Genomic DNA, 13,563 nt, shown 5'->3' with positions numbered 1-13,563 from the left:
TGTCTGAAGGATTGACATGAGAAGCAGTATGAGACTGAGGGAACAAATCACAGAAAATGTTATCATATTCAAAAGCAAAAAGATATCTGGAGTCCTTCAGAGAAGCAAAACTCAAGTATCCAATCTCCCTGTTAATCTGAGTCATATATTTCACAAACCACCTGATGACCAAAATACAACATGCGCCTCAAATTAAAGTCACAAAAAGGCTGCAATGTAATTGCGTGATTTTAGGAGATACAAGAAAGGGCTGTTGAAGGTAGAATTCGGCTTAAATCCCAAACTATATTGCCTGTATGATGGACTAACATTTAAAAGCACACTTGATTATGTCAATTTTCTTTAAAAAATTATAGGATTTAATACTATTGAAAAATTGCATCCTTACAGGATAAACATGCTTTGTGCCTTTGATGAACAGGGTGGGACTTTTTTTGTTGTTTTTTTTTTTTTAGGAGGGAAGAGTATCAAGTACTATACATCCCATTTCAATTAAACTATAAAATATCTATAATATTAAAGCAAGACGTATTCTCACCAACTGAGCTATCAGGGAAGCCCTAAAGCAAGACATAGTTGTACAAACAGCAACTGAGGAACCTGCTTTCCTCTAACTCTTCACTTCAAATGTTCCTATATTCATATCCCTTTAGGGAAAGCCTTGACTTTTTGTTAATAATAAGGATAATAATTCACTTTATTTAACACTTTCTGGATATGTGAAATGTATAGATTGCATTTATAGAAGTTTTCCATTTACTTACCCATTCAGTTTTTCTTGTAGTAGTATTTCCAAAGTGATATTCCATGTTTAAGATTAATTTTATAAATGTATGTTAAATGACCTCTGAGAATAAAACATAAAAGACTATATTGACATTATTTTCTCCTGAAATTTAATTTTTAGATAATGGAATAGATATGGCAGATACTGAATCCATTGTTGGAAATGACTATTTTTCTTTATTAATAAGCTGTGAGCCACACCTGAGAATAATGGAAAATCATGTGAAAGAACACGTGCTGTAAAACCACAAGGGACTTACTCGCCAGCTTTCAGACACACTGATAAGGACATCAATTTGAGTTTCCATGTATATGTACTTTTTCCTTTAACTTCAGCACAAAACTGTGATGACAATATTGTTTGTTGCATAATAAATATTTTTACCAAACTTGTTGCCTCTAGAGTGAAATTAAAGTTTGGGTTTGTGTTATGTGTTTTAATGAAAAGCAGAGTATCATGGTTCCCATTTGTATGTTAAAGATGGAAGAGAAAGGTGATACTTAAAAGTAAAGATCACTGATTGTAAGATCCTATTTTTAAAATTTTGGAGTAAAGCAAATACAGGAAAAGGAAATGGCTGAGCTTTAGATTAACCCAATGTGATAAACAGGCACAAAAAGCTTCTGTTGTTTTTTTTTTTCAGACCATATACCTGGATGATATCAAATCTTCATATCAGACTGAAATGAAAAATACTTTAGAAATAAACGCTTGGTTTTATGTTTGCATTTGAAGATCACAAAAAGCAAATTGATTTCTAATATTTGACATATACATGATAAAAAGATCCCAAGGAAGAATTTTAATTTTAACCTATTTTCTGTAAGTCATATTTCATATGAATGATAAAAAGTGAAAGATGTTTTACTTTCTCTTTGTACAGTTTTTTAGATGAATATAAAATGAAACATCTTTGTTTTTCTGGCATAGATTTAGAAAGGCAAATATGTTGGGAGATTGGAAGGAATTAATCCTTCAGCCACATTCCCCTGAAGATTTCCAACTGATTAAAAATAGATAGAGGAGCAGAACCAATTAAGAATAGATACAACCTGTGCAACCATAGGTGGAGTTTCTGCACAGAAGCCAGAGGGGAATTAAAATACACTGCCTGCCTTAGTAACAGTTTCTGGATTACAGTGCAACTTGGTCTGGCAGCAACAATGGGCTCCCTCCACTTTCTGCCTTGAGTCGAATTCTCTGACTAAACTTGCTTCAGTGCACTTGAAGAGGAAGGAGCTACAAAGGCGCAGAGAAAAGGATTAAACTTCCTTTATTAGCTCCTCCTTAGAGGGACAGAAGTGCCTAGAATCATGGTCTGAGACAGGAACTCATAAAAGAGAAGTTTGAAAATGTATTTTAACTTCACTGTACATGGTTTAATAAAACACATTATAACTTTTCTGTAATGACATCATCAGAAACAGTGCTGTACAAAGGTATCATATACAGTGAAACACGCTTAATCTAAATTCGAGTTCTGTCACTTCTGTCACAATTTCCTCGTCTATATAAAATAGAGATAATGATGCTGTCAATATACAGTCTAAAAAACTCCTAATAATTAGACAAAATTTTAAATGCCACTGGGAAGGAAAGCCAGAGCCAATTAAAATATGACAGAAAGCTCTTAATGCTATGAATTTTATTTTGTATGCAAATTAAAAGTACTCTTTCAGAACTGTGCATTTTAATCATATGCCAGTATCATGCAAATACACTGAGGAAAATATAAGCATCATAAATTGGAATTAGAAATTCCTAAAACTTTTTCATATTCAAACTCTTCCAAACCAGTTCCTGAATCAGATTTGTCAGTGTCTGAGTTTTTCCTTAGAGTATACTGTCCATTGTGCTATCAGAAGTGTTAATAGTACAGCACTTCTTCACACAAATCCTACTAAACACCACTGGTGCTGGGCTCCCCATCTGGCTTTACACTTCCAGAACCAGCCTACAGCTGACTCTGGCTCAGGAACACTGCTCAACCCGGGTGGCTCACCACTACCTCTATTATCCACTAACAAAGTGGTTCTTAGGAGTTACAGTGTTTTGTTTACCCCCTTGGGACATCCTTCCTAGCCCCTGACATCGCTTCTGAATATTTTAAGACTGGTGAGTTTGATGTTTTGACATGTGCAAGTAATAACAAATACCATCTTAACTTCTGCCCCATGGATAGCAATTGTAAGAAATCATCCATCTTAAGACATATCCAGACTTTAAAACTATAAAAATGTTTTTAATGTATTCAGCATAGAATCAGTGGGAAATAGAGTTATTACATGGATATAAGGGCTTTCCTGGTGGTTCAGATGGTAAAGAATTCAACTGCAATGCAGGAGACCCAGGTTCAATCTCTGGGACAGGAAGATCCCCTGGAGGAGGAAATGACTATCCACTCCAGTATTCTTGCCTGGAGAATTCCACGGACAGAGGAGCCTGGCAGGCGATACACTTCATGAGGTCACAAAGAGCTGGATACTATGAAGTGACTAAACACATACGGATTTAAATGAGTCAAATAATCTGAAGACCTTAGAATAATGGCTGATACTTTGTAAGAACACACCAAATGCAGTGAGTTACTATTACTACTAGCTGACCTAACACATAGTCATAAGCTCCAGCTGGTTAATTAGTTTAAGAAAATGTTACTCCACAAGTCTTGCATATTTTTGGCCCCCTAAAAACAAGGAATGTTACTTAGAAATAAATGCTAAACAAACTTCTCTGATCAATGGCTTCTATTATGCTGAAGATTAAACCAGGTTTTCTTGAAAACAGAAATATATGGAGCATCAACACCATATTGTCAGAATTCCCTAGTGGCCCAGTGGTTAGGACTCCTCCTGTCCACTTCAGGGAGTGCAGGTTCCTTTTCTGGCAGAGGAACTAAGATGCCACATGGCAGAGCCAAAAAATACAAACAAACAATCCCCCCAAATACCTGTGATGTAAGAAGTTCTACTTGAAGTATCTGTAGAATCATTATGACACTCACGAAACTGTGAATTTTATAAAAGAAAAATATGTCTTCTAGTATATTTTCCATGTCAACAAAAAAGTTTTTACACTAATGCTTAGCCGTTTATGACCTCCTGGAGCAGGGGTATTGGAAACATGTTGCTCAATGGGTCATGATTTTGTTTTTGGTGTATTAAGAAGAGATGATGACCCCCTACCCCAATCTCCCATCAGAAGTCTACAACGGCTCAAGATCAGAAAGGACAGACTTACATCACACTTAAAGCTGGCGACTGAAGTTTACCCTCATTCATAACAACATTTTCATCAGCATAAGCTCATACTTTCATAAAACTAAACAAATCTACCCAAAAATAGACTCGTGGGATTTGTTTGCATCTCATAAATTCACCTTCCATTTGTAATCCAGTACATTTACATCCACATCACTGCATCAGTGAAAGATCACTGCCACCTATACACACAGCATGGATCAGAGTAGCTGTTCTATACTTTAGAAAAGTGAGAGTGTCCCAGAATTTAAATTAGAAATAGTTTGTTAAAACAGTACCTTAGCAAAGAGAAACAGGAACTTAGAACAATCTTTCAAAGGTAAGTGTTTTTCCGACTGCTTTACTGCCTGATCAAATCACTGGGCCAAGGAGTCATCACTGTTACCTGTGAGATGAATGACATATGTGTATGTATATATAATATACTGAAGTTTCAAAATACTAATTTTCCACACAGTTGGAAACATGTAGAAATAATATATGTGGCTTCCTAGTTTGCTTTATAAGAGCAACTTGCTAAAATGTAAAAGCAAGTGTGATTGCATAAAACTTGAGTCTTTTCTCCCAACATAAGCAAAGAAAAAGCAAAACACTGTTATTGAACAAAAATAGCACATACAAGAATCAAAAACTAAATCTCTACTCAAGTATTTCCTTATTTATCAAAAAGAAATGTTTCCATATATTTCCCACAAATGCATGTTTTCAGCAAGCAGCCAGAAGTCCAAACAATAAAATATCATATTGTAAAAAAAGACCATGCTTATGGTATTTCTGATATACCCATGCCAAATTGTGGCCCTGGCCAGATTCCTCTTTCTTACGCTCTCAAATCACATTTCCAGATAAGAGCGATCCAGTTACATTTAGAACTGAGCATAAATGCCAGGAATTTACCCACACCAATTCACACTTTGTTAATGCCAATATTCTTTGGTCTTAACCTGGGTATTTAATACCACTTTCCAGCTCTAGGACTTTTTTGATATGGGAAGAAGTTTGGCCAAGAACCAAAGAACAATTTTTATAAAAATTGAGTGGATGAAACTGCTGAGGTAGTCATTACCTCTCAAACAATAGAAACTATATTCTTCAAGAATTCTTTTGATAACAAGGAGGGATGTCTGTGCAATCATCTCCATGAAGATCCCCAAGACTGTTTATTTTACATTGATCAGAATTAACCTTCAGGGTACATACCTTGTCCATGATACACACCATATCCTTTCCTTTCTCAGCATCACTCAACAGAACTCAAAGACATAAGAACTCACAACTCTCAAATTATAAGCTATAATTATAAGGTCTTTTCTTGTGAGTTGGCTCTTTGCAGCGTGTAGCCAAAGTATTGGAGCTTCAGCTTCAGCATCCATCCTTCCAATGAATATTCAGTATTGATTTCCTTTAAGATTGACTGGTTTGATCTTCTTGCAATCCAAGGGACTCTCAAGAGTCTTCTCTAGCACTACAGTTCACAGGCATTAATTCTTTGGCACTCAGCCTTCTTTATAGTCCAACTCTCACATCCATACATGACTACTGGAAAAGCCATAGCTTTGAGTGTATGGACCTTTGTCAGCAAAGAGATGTCTCTGCTTTTTAATACGCTGTCTAGGCTTGTCATTGCTTTCCTTACAAAGAACAAATGTCTTTTAACTTTATGGCTGCAGCAACCATCCACAGTGATTTTGGAGCCCAAGAAAATCTGTCACTGCTTCACTATTACCCCATCTGTTTGTTGTGAACTCCTCAGTACCTACATGAAATGAGATGTTACTACTGGCCTTGCTCATATAACCTTGATTCTTCTTTTAAAAATATAGTTTAGTAAAATCCACATTCAGTGAACTCCGTGAGTTGGTGATAGACAGGGAGGCCGGGTGTGCTGCGATTCATGGGGTCGCAAAGAGTCAGACACGACTGAGCAACTGATCTGATCTGATCTGACCCTATGTTTACAGAGTCACTTATTACCTTTGTATAGCATGCTCATAAGTAGAATGTTTTGGTGAAATTTAACTCATAGTGTTTATTGAGGCTACCTGTATGTTTCCTGCATATTGTATTATATTCTACTCACAGTAGAAGAAAGAGTTGGGCTATACCTATAAACCTACAAAATTCACTGGTATGATCAATGGCTAGCCTTGTTATAACCTTCTCTTAAGCATCTTTGGACTATGTATAAACTATAATCAGATTTGCCCTTGGATACAGAAAATTAATAAAGAGGATGCTTTATGTATTCTTAGGGAGAATAAGCACTGTAAAGTCGATGCCTCAAATTATAAAAAGATATCTTCAAGACTTGAAAAAAAATCAACATATCATAGGTAAGAATTATGTTTTGTATTCTGATAGCTCGTATCAGTGTGCAGTCTTTACTATACAAATTTAAAATGCAGAGGATAAACTTACACCCAGAAATATTTGAAATCACAGATTAGTACCTATTCGTCTCATATAAATTTAGTTAAAAGTTTACACATTGCCTTACATTTAATCAATGAACCAAAATAATTTGAAGTAGCAATATCATCAAGCATTGCTGAACTAGTGTTAAATCTCTTTTTTTCTAAAGTAATGAAGCATACTCATTTTCTCGTTTCTAGTACTATATAATAAAAGTCAAATTTAAGCATCATGTCCAGACTGTATGTGAGCAATCTCAAACTATATTTGAATAGAACAGAATGTCAGATTTAGAAGAGCAAGTGTAAATAAAGCAGATTTCAGAATAAGAGTATATAAATAGGAAATAGAACCCCACTTATGAGTGATCTAGACATGAAATTGGGCTTCCCTAGCGACTGAGTGACTTCACTTTCACTTTTCACTTTTCTGCATTGAAGAAGGAAATGGCAACCCACTCCAGTATTCTTGCCTGGAGAATCCCAGGGATGGGGGAGCCTGGTGGGCTGCTGTCTATGGGGTCGCACAGAGTCGGACAAGACTGAAGCGACTTAGCAGCAGCAGTGGCTCAGATGGTAACGATCAGCCTGCAATGTGGGAGACCTAGGGTTCAATCCCTGGGTTGGGAAGATTTCCCTGGAAGACGGCATGGCAACCCACTCTGGTATTCTTGCCTGGAGAATCCCATGGACAGAGGAACCTGGCAGGCCATGGGGTCGCAAAGAGTTGAATACAACTGAGCGACTAAGCACAGCAAGCCTGAAATTGGCTACAAACTTGTAGATGAGAAAGTGAAAGTGGGTCGACTTTTTTTTCTTTCCTTTACCAAAGCATTTTTATGGATTTTATATTTAAATTGACTTTCACATATTAGAAAATGCAGAAGAAATCCCACAAATTTAGAAATCACCCCATTGATTATCAAATATATCATTTCATAATAATAGAAATGTGATAGTATTGGAGAAGTTATGAAATATTAACATGCAGAACAACTCATTGCAGGCATTTCAATTTCAGATCATCTGGCAACAAAACCACCTTGAGCATATGTTCAATTATGGCCCAGAAATGCTGTGACTGCCATTTTTAGAAATGAAAACTCATCTGTGGCAACTCAAATATCTACCCTGAATTGTAAACTCTAATAATGAGAACGTCAAACGTCCAGAGCAACTGTGGCATATGCGATGCTTCTATCATCAGCATAAAACCAGACCCATCATAGCAGAAAGTTAATACACATTTGTTGAATTAATAAATATGCAGCACTGTACAGATAGGAAAATACATGTGATAACTTTCAAAAGCAGGGTTGGAAATTCCCAAGAAGAAACAGTGCTTATAAAGTACCAAAAACGAAAGCTACAGGAGCAATTGATGTTTAAATTGTATTTTCCCATCAATTTGATCAACCATATTTCTAAGCAACATGTAATACAAATCCTGTCACGTTTCAGAATTAATAGCCTCGAGTTCTTAATTCTTACGGAGGTTGACAAATTATTGTTCCTATGGCACCAGTCACACTTGATCATAAGTAGCATCTCTACACATTAACTTTCCTTCCATCGAATTGAGCCTAAGTTTATTTGTCTAACACAACCCGCCAAAAGGCCTATGATGCACAATGAATCAAATGTGTTCCATTAATGAGCAAAATGTTTCATGTGTGGAAAATGATTCTCCAGCTTCCAAATGGTTTCATACAAATACAAAGCCACTGCAGCAGTTCTTATTTTATTTCCATGGTAAATGACTGCTGTCTACTATTTTTGGAAGTAGCCCTAAAGTTGTTTTCAAGTCATTGAGCTCAGAGGCACTAAAATGCCACAGATTTCAATATATATACACATATATATGTATCTTTCCTGGCATCCTCACACAATTGTTTTTCTAAGCTTTCTTAACTTGAGGATTTATTGAGAGAATAATGTTATACCAACACTGAATTAATAAACATTCTCTGAGGGAGCATGTTCTCTTAATATGCTATGTTTTTAGGTTCCACTAAGTATTCAAAATAGCATAAATTAAAATCTCTATTCTATTAGTTAGAATGCACTATTAAGAGGGAAATGGAAATCTCCATAGACCTAGCATTCAGAACAAAATAGATAGGGTTTAAATATCCAGTTCACCAGAAATTGAAGATATAATCTTGAACTGGTTACCTCACCTTTTGTGTCATCCATAAAATGGGCATGCTGCTAAGCTGCTGCTAAGTCGCTTCAGTCGTGTCCGACTCTGTGTGACCCCATAGACGGCAGCCCACCAGGCTCCCCCGTCCCTGGGATTCTCCAGGTAAGAACACTGGAGTGGGTTGCCATTTCCTTCTCCAATGCATGAAAGCGAAAAGTGAAAGTGAAGTCGCTCAGTCGTATCCAACTCTTCACGACCCCATGGAATGCAGCCCACCAGGCTCCTCCATCCATGGGATTTTCCAGGCAAGAGTACTGGAGTGAGGTGCCACCACCTTCTCCGATAAAATGGGCATAATTGTACCCAATTTCATTTTAAGATTAAATAAAGTTATTTATGTAAAATATAAAGCTTAGTGCCCAGCATATGAAAGATGCTCAAGAGACTTTATTTCTTTTCCCTACTTTCTACATCTGCATTCCAGTTTAAATTGATAAGGAAAAGTTCTCCAAACTGTTGCTCTGTTTGAGTGCTCAGGATCAAAGAATAACTGATCAGTTTGTAAGCCTAAAAGAAACAAACATGATGAATTTCACATTTGAGAGAACAATAAGGGATAAAATTCCTGTAAATCCTTATGGTCTTCACCAGGTAACATTTTCAAAAGGGTGTGAACTGCCTGGAGTTTTCAGCCCTGGCCTTACCTCAACCCATTGCTTCTCTCATGACACAGAAACTTTGACATAGGCAGAGGGGACTGAAATATTAAAGCTCTCCTTCTTGACCTAAAGCAGCTATTACCTGATCAGGACAGAAGACAATCTCATTTATGGAAGGCCAATCTTACAGACTAAATAGATAGGAGGAACCTGTCTACTATCCAGGATTCTTAAGGTAGATATGCTTCCATGGGGTCAGACCCCTGTAGATTAGATACCCTATAAGAAAAATGACATTCTGGGTCCTGATCATGCCTTTGAAATTAAGGTATTTCTAGGATAACTCTCTAAGCCATAGCCAACATTAGAGTGACCACTTCTCAGTCCCTACTTCTTTGGCTTGATGTCCTAAAAATATTAAATTCACGAATGCTAAAGAGAGCTTCAGAGATACCAAAGATTAAACTACAATCAGAACATTTTAAGTAAATATTCTTTATTGCAATATCATATTTATTTGAGAGTTGATCATTCATGTACAGAATTAAATTTCCCAGTAACAGTTTAAGCAACTAGAAAAAATTCTCACCTTTCAGAAAGTCAAGATCTCTCTTTTCAACTATTTTAGTAATAATGTAAAAGAACTAAAAATGTGAGAAAACTATTCCTTTAAAAATAAGAAATATCAAAGACATCATTTATTTAAATTTTTTGATTAAGTGTGATCACTTAATCTTTTATAGTTATATTCCTACCCTAGAATCTAGTCAAATTGTTTTTTATAAGGGTGTTTTCAGACATTAGATCTTAACAATGAAATAAAGTCTCAAGGAATGATTTAAGCAAAGTTTTAAGATCTTTTATGAAAGTAGTTAAATATCGGAGAGGTAAATCCATGTCTTATCTTTCATCTTTGGAATTAATTCTCCCCCTAACTAGTACATTTAGCTTTAAAAGGATGTAGGATTATGCTACAAGAGTTTTCTTCAATATATGTATTAAAAACTCACTTCTGTTTGAATCTATTCAGAGATATAAAATCTATAATATCACAAGGTTAAAATTATATACACACAATGGAAAAAAGGAAGTTACAAACAAGACCATTACAGGGCAGTGTACGTAATTGTGGAAATATCTTTTAAATTCCTCATTGCATGCATGCTTAGTCGCTTAGTCGAGTCCACCTCTTTGTGACCCCATGGACTGTAGCCTACCAGGCTGCATGGGATTTCCCAGGCAAGAATACTGGAGTGGGTTGCCATTTCCTTGTCCAGAGGATCTTCCCAACCGAGGGACTGAACCTGCGTCTCCTGTCTCTCCTGCGTTGGCAGGTGGATTCTCTACCTGCTGAGCCATGTGAGAGGCTCCTCTCCCTATTGAATAACCACTCTTATAATGCCAAATGGTCCACCTTGATTGAAATGCTGTTTGTGTTATTGGTTTGGGTCTCAAACTTGAATTCCTGAGCTTAGAACTCAGTGATAGAACATAATCTTGATGCAACTGTGACATCAGAAGGGGTGTCACTGCTGACATTAGGAGGGATGATAAAGCCCTCTCAGCCCCTCCAGTATTCCTGATACAGCACAAAGATGAAGACCACTGTGAAAAACGGACTCTTGCAGTATCTTCCCCCTATAGGCCTTAGCTCACACAGGGCTTAAAATCGGATTATATTTGATGCAATTGGACAAACCCCTAACACGCACTGAATATAATTCCATTTGTTAAGGGCTCTTCTGAGATGAAAACAAGACCAAAAAGAAAACCACCAAGACCTCTTTTTAAAAAGCTGAATTGAAAGACATTTTGTGCGCACCCTCAAAGAATGAAAGTTGGAATGAGGGCAACTCCAGCCCCCAAGCCATCACCTGGGCCGTATTTCTATATCAATGTTTCAGCTCTGGTAGACTGGGGCAAGGTGGACACATTGCAGTGCATGCCAAACTCAGGTCCTTTCTGGCGAGACCACTGATCTTAGTTACGGTTTTGGCTTCGATGTTGCTTGTATGCTGGGTCACTAACCCCAGACAGGTAACTCCACTGCTTGTTTTATAGGCCAGTGAACATGAGATAAACATTTGTGATTTCAGGGTCCTAAAGACTAGGAGAAATCTTTACTGACAACCTATGACAGGAATGTGGAGTAGGAATTAGCAACCCACTGCAGTATTCTTGCCTGGACAATTCCATGGACAGAGGAGCCTGGCGAATTACAGTCCATGGGGTTGCAAAAAGTCAGACATGACTGAGCACACACAGAGGCATGATAGGAATGACTTTAGACACTATTACTAATCACCTCATCACCAAAGACCAATATTGTAGTCTGAATTTTTAATGAAATTCTCAGCTACTACTTCTAGCTGAATACCAACACATTTAAAACATTTTCTAAACAATAACAAACTATTATGCTATATGATGAAAGTATTAAATATAAAGAATACAGGACCTATTTTCTTTCCTATCTGCATATTTGCAATCTGTGAGGCAGAAAGATCCAGCTGCCAATCCCAAGTGAAGACTCTTACCATATGAAAGACAGCAAAGCTCATAACACTGCCAATTGCCAGAAGTAGGAACCTGCAGACTGGCCCCCTGAATCTTCTACAGGTTCAGAGGGACCAGAGTGGACTCAACATGCATGGCATTGGACAGACCCAGGCTTCACTGACAGAAAGAAATACAACAAGATCAGCATCTATAAGGCCAACTGTTGTTGTTCAGTCACTAAGTTGTGTCCGATTCTTTGCGACTCCATGGACTACAGTACTTCAGGCTTCCCTGTCCTTCACTATCTCCCAGAGGTTGCTCAAACTCATGTCTGTTGAGTTGGCGATGCCATCTAACCTTCTTATCCTCTGTCACCCCGTTCTCCTCCTGCCCTCAATCCTTCCCACTATCAGGGTCTTTTCCAACAGGCACATAAAAAGATGCTCAACATCACTAATCACTGGGCTTAGTCACTCAATTGTGTCCAACCCTTTCTGACCTCATGGACTATAGCCAGGATCCTCTATCCATGGGATTCTCCAGGCAAGAATACTGGATTGAGTTGCCATGCCCTCCTCCAGGGGCTCTTTCTGACCCAGGGATCGAATCAGCGTCTCTTACATCTCCTGCATTGGCAGGTGGATTCTTCACCACTAGTGTCACCTGGAAAGCCCCATCACTAATTATTAGACAAATACAAATCAAAACTACAGTGCAGGACCACTTTGCATTGACCAGAATGGCCATCATTAAACACTCTACAAATAACTGATGCCAGAGAAGGTGTGGAGAAAAGGGAACTCTCCTACACTGTTGGTAGGAATGTAGGTTGGTACAACCACTATGGAAAACAATGCAGAGATTCCACAGAAAACTAAAAAAAATAAAATAAAATTACCATTCCTGGGCATCTATCTGGAGAAAAGCATAATTCAAAAAGATATGTGCATCCCTATGTTTATAGCAGCACTATTTCCAATAGCTGACATGCTGCTGCTGCTAAGTCGCTTCAGTCGTGTCCGACTCTGTGCAATCCCATAGACGGCAGCCCACCAGGCTCCCCCCGTCCCTGGGATTCTCCAGGCAAAATACCGGAGTGGGTTGCCATTTCCTTCTCCAATGCATGAAAGTGAAATGTGAAAGTGAAGTCGTTCAGTCGTGTCCGACTCTTAGCGACCCCATGGACTGCAGCCTACCAGGCTCCTCCGTCCATGGGATTTTCCAGGCAAGAGTACTGGAGTGGGGTGCCAGTGCCTTCTCCAAATAGCCGACATGGAAGCAACCTAAATATCCATCAACAGATAATGGATAAAGAAGATATAGTACATATACACAATGGAATATTACTGAGCCATAAAATGAATGAAATTATGCCATTTGCAGCTGCATGGCTGCAACTAGAGATTGTCATACTAAGTGAAGTAAGTCAGCAAGATAAAGACAAATACCATATAATATCACTTACACATGAAATCTAAAATGTGGCACAGATAAACCTATCTATAAAACACAAACAGAATCACAGACATGGCTTGGGGTAAGGGATGCAGTGGGAGGTTGGAGCTAGCAGGTGTAAGCTACTATGTATAGAATGGGTCAACAACAAGGTCCTATCATATAGTACAGGGAAACTATCTTCAAGATCATATGATAAACCATAATGGAAAAGAATAAAAAATGTGTATACATATATAACTGAAGTACTTTGCTCTACAGAAGTTAACACAACATTGTAAATTAACTATAGTATAGTTCAACTAAAAAAATTTAAAAAAAGATCAGCACCTGTAGTATGTTACCATCT

This window comes from Bos mutus, chromosome 27 (genome assembly GCF_027580195.1).
Source record: "Bos mutus isolate GX-2022 chromosome 27, NWIPB_WYAK_1.1, whole genome shotgun sequence".
Taxonomy (NCBI): domain Eukaryota; kingdom Metazoa; phylum Chordata; class Mammalia; order Artiodactyla; family Bovidae; genus Bos; species Bos mutus.
This window is presented reverse-complemented; position numbering follows the sequence as displayed.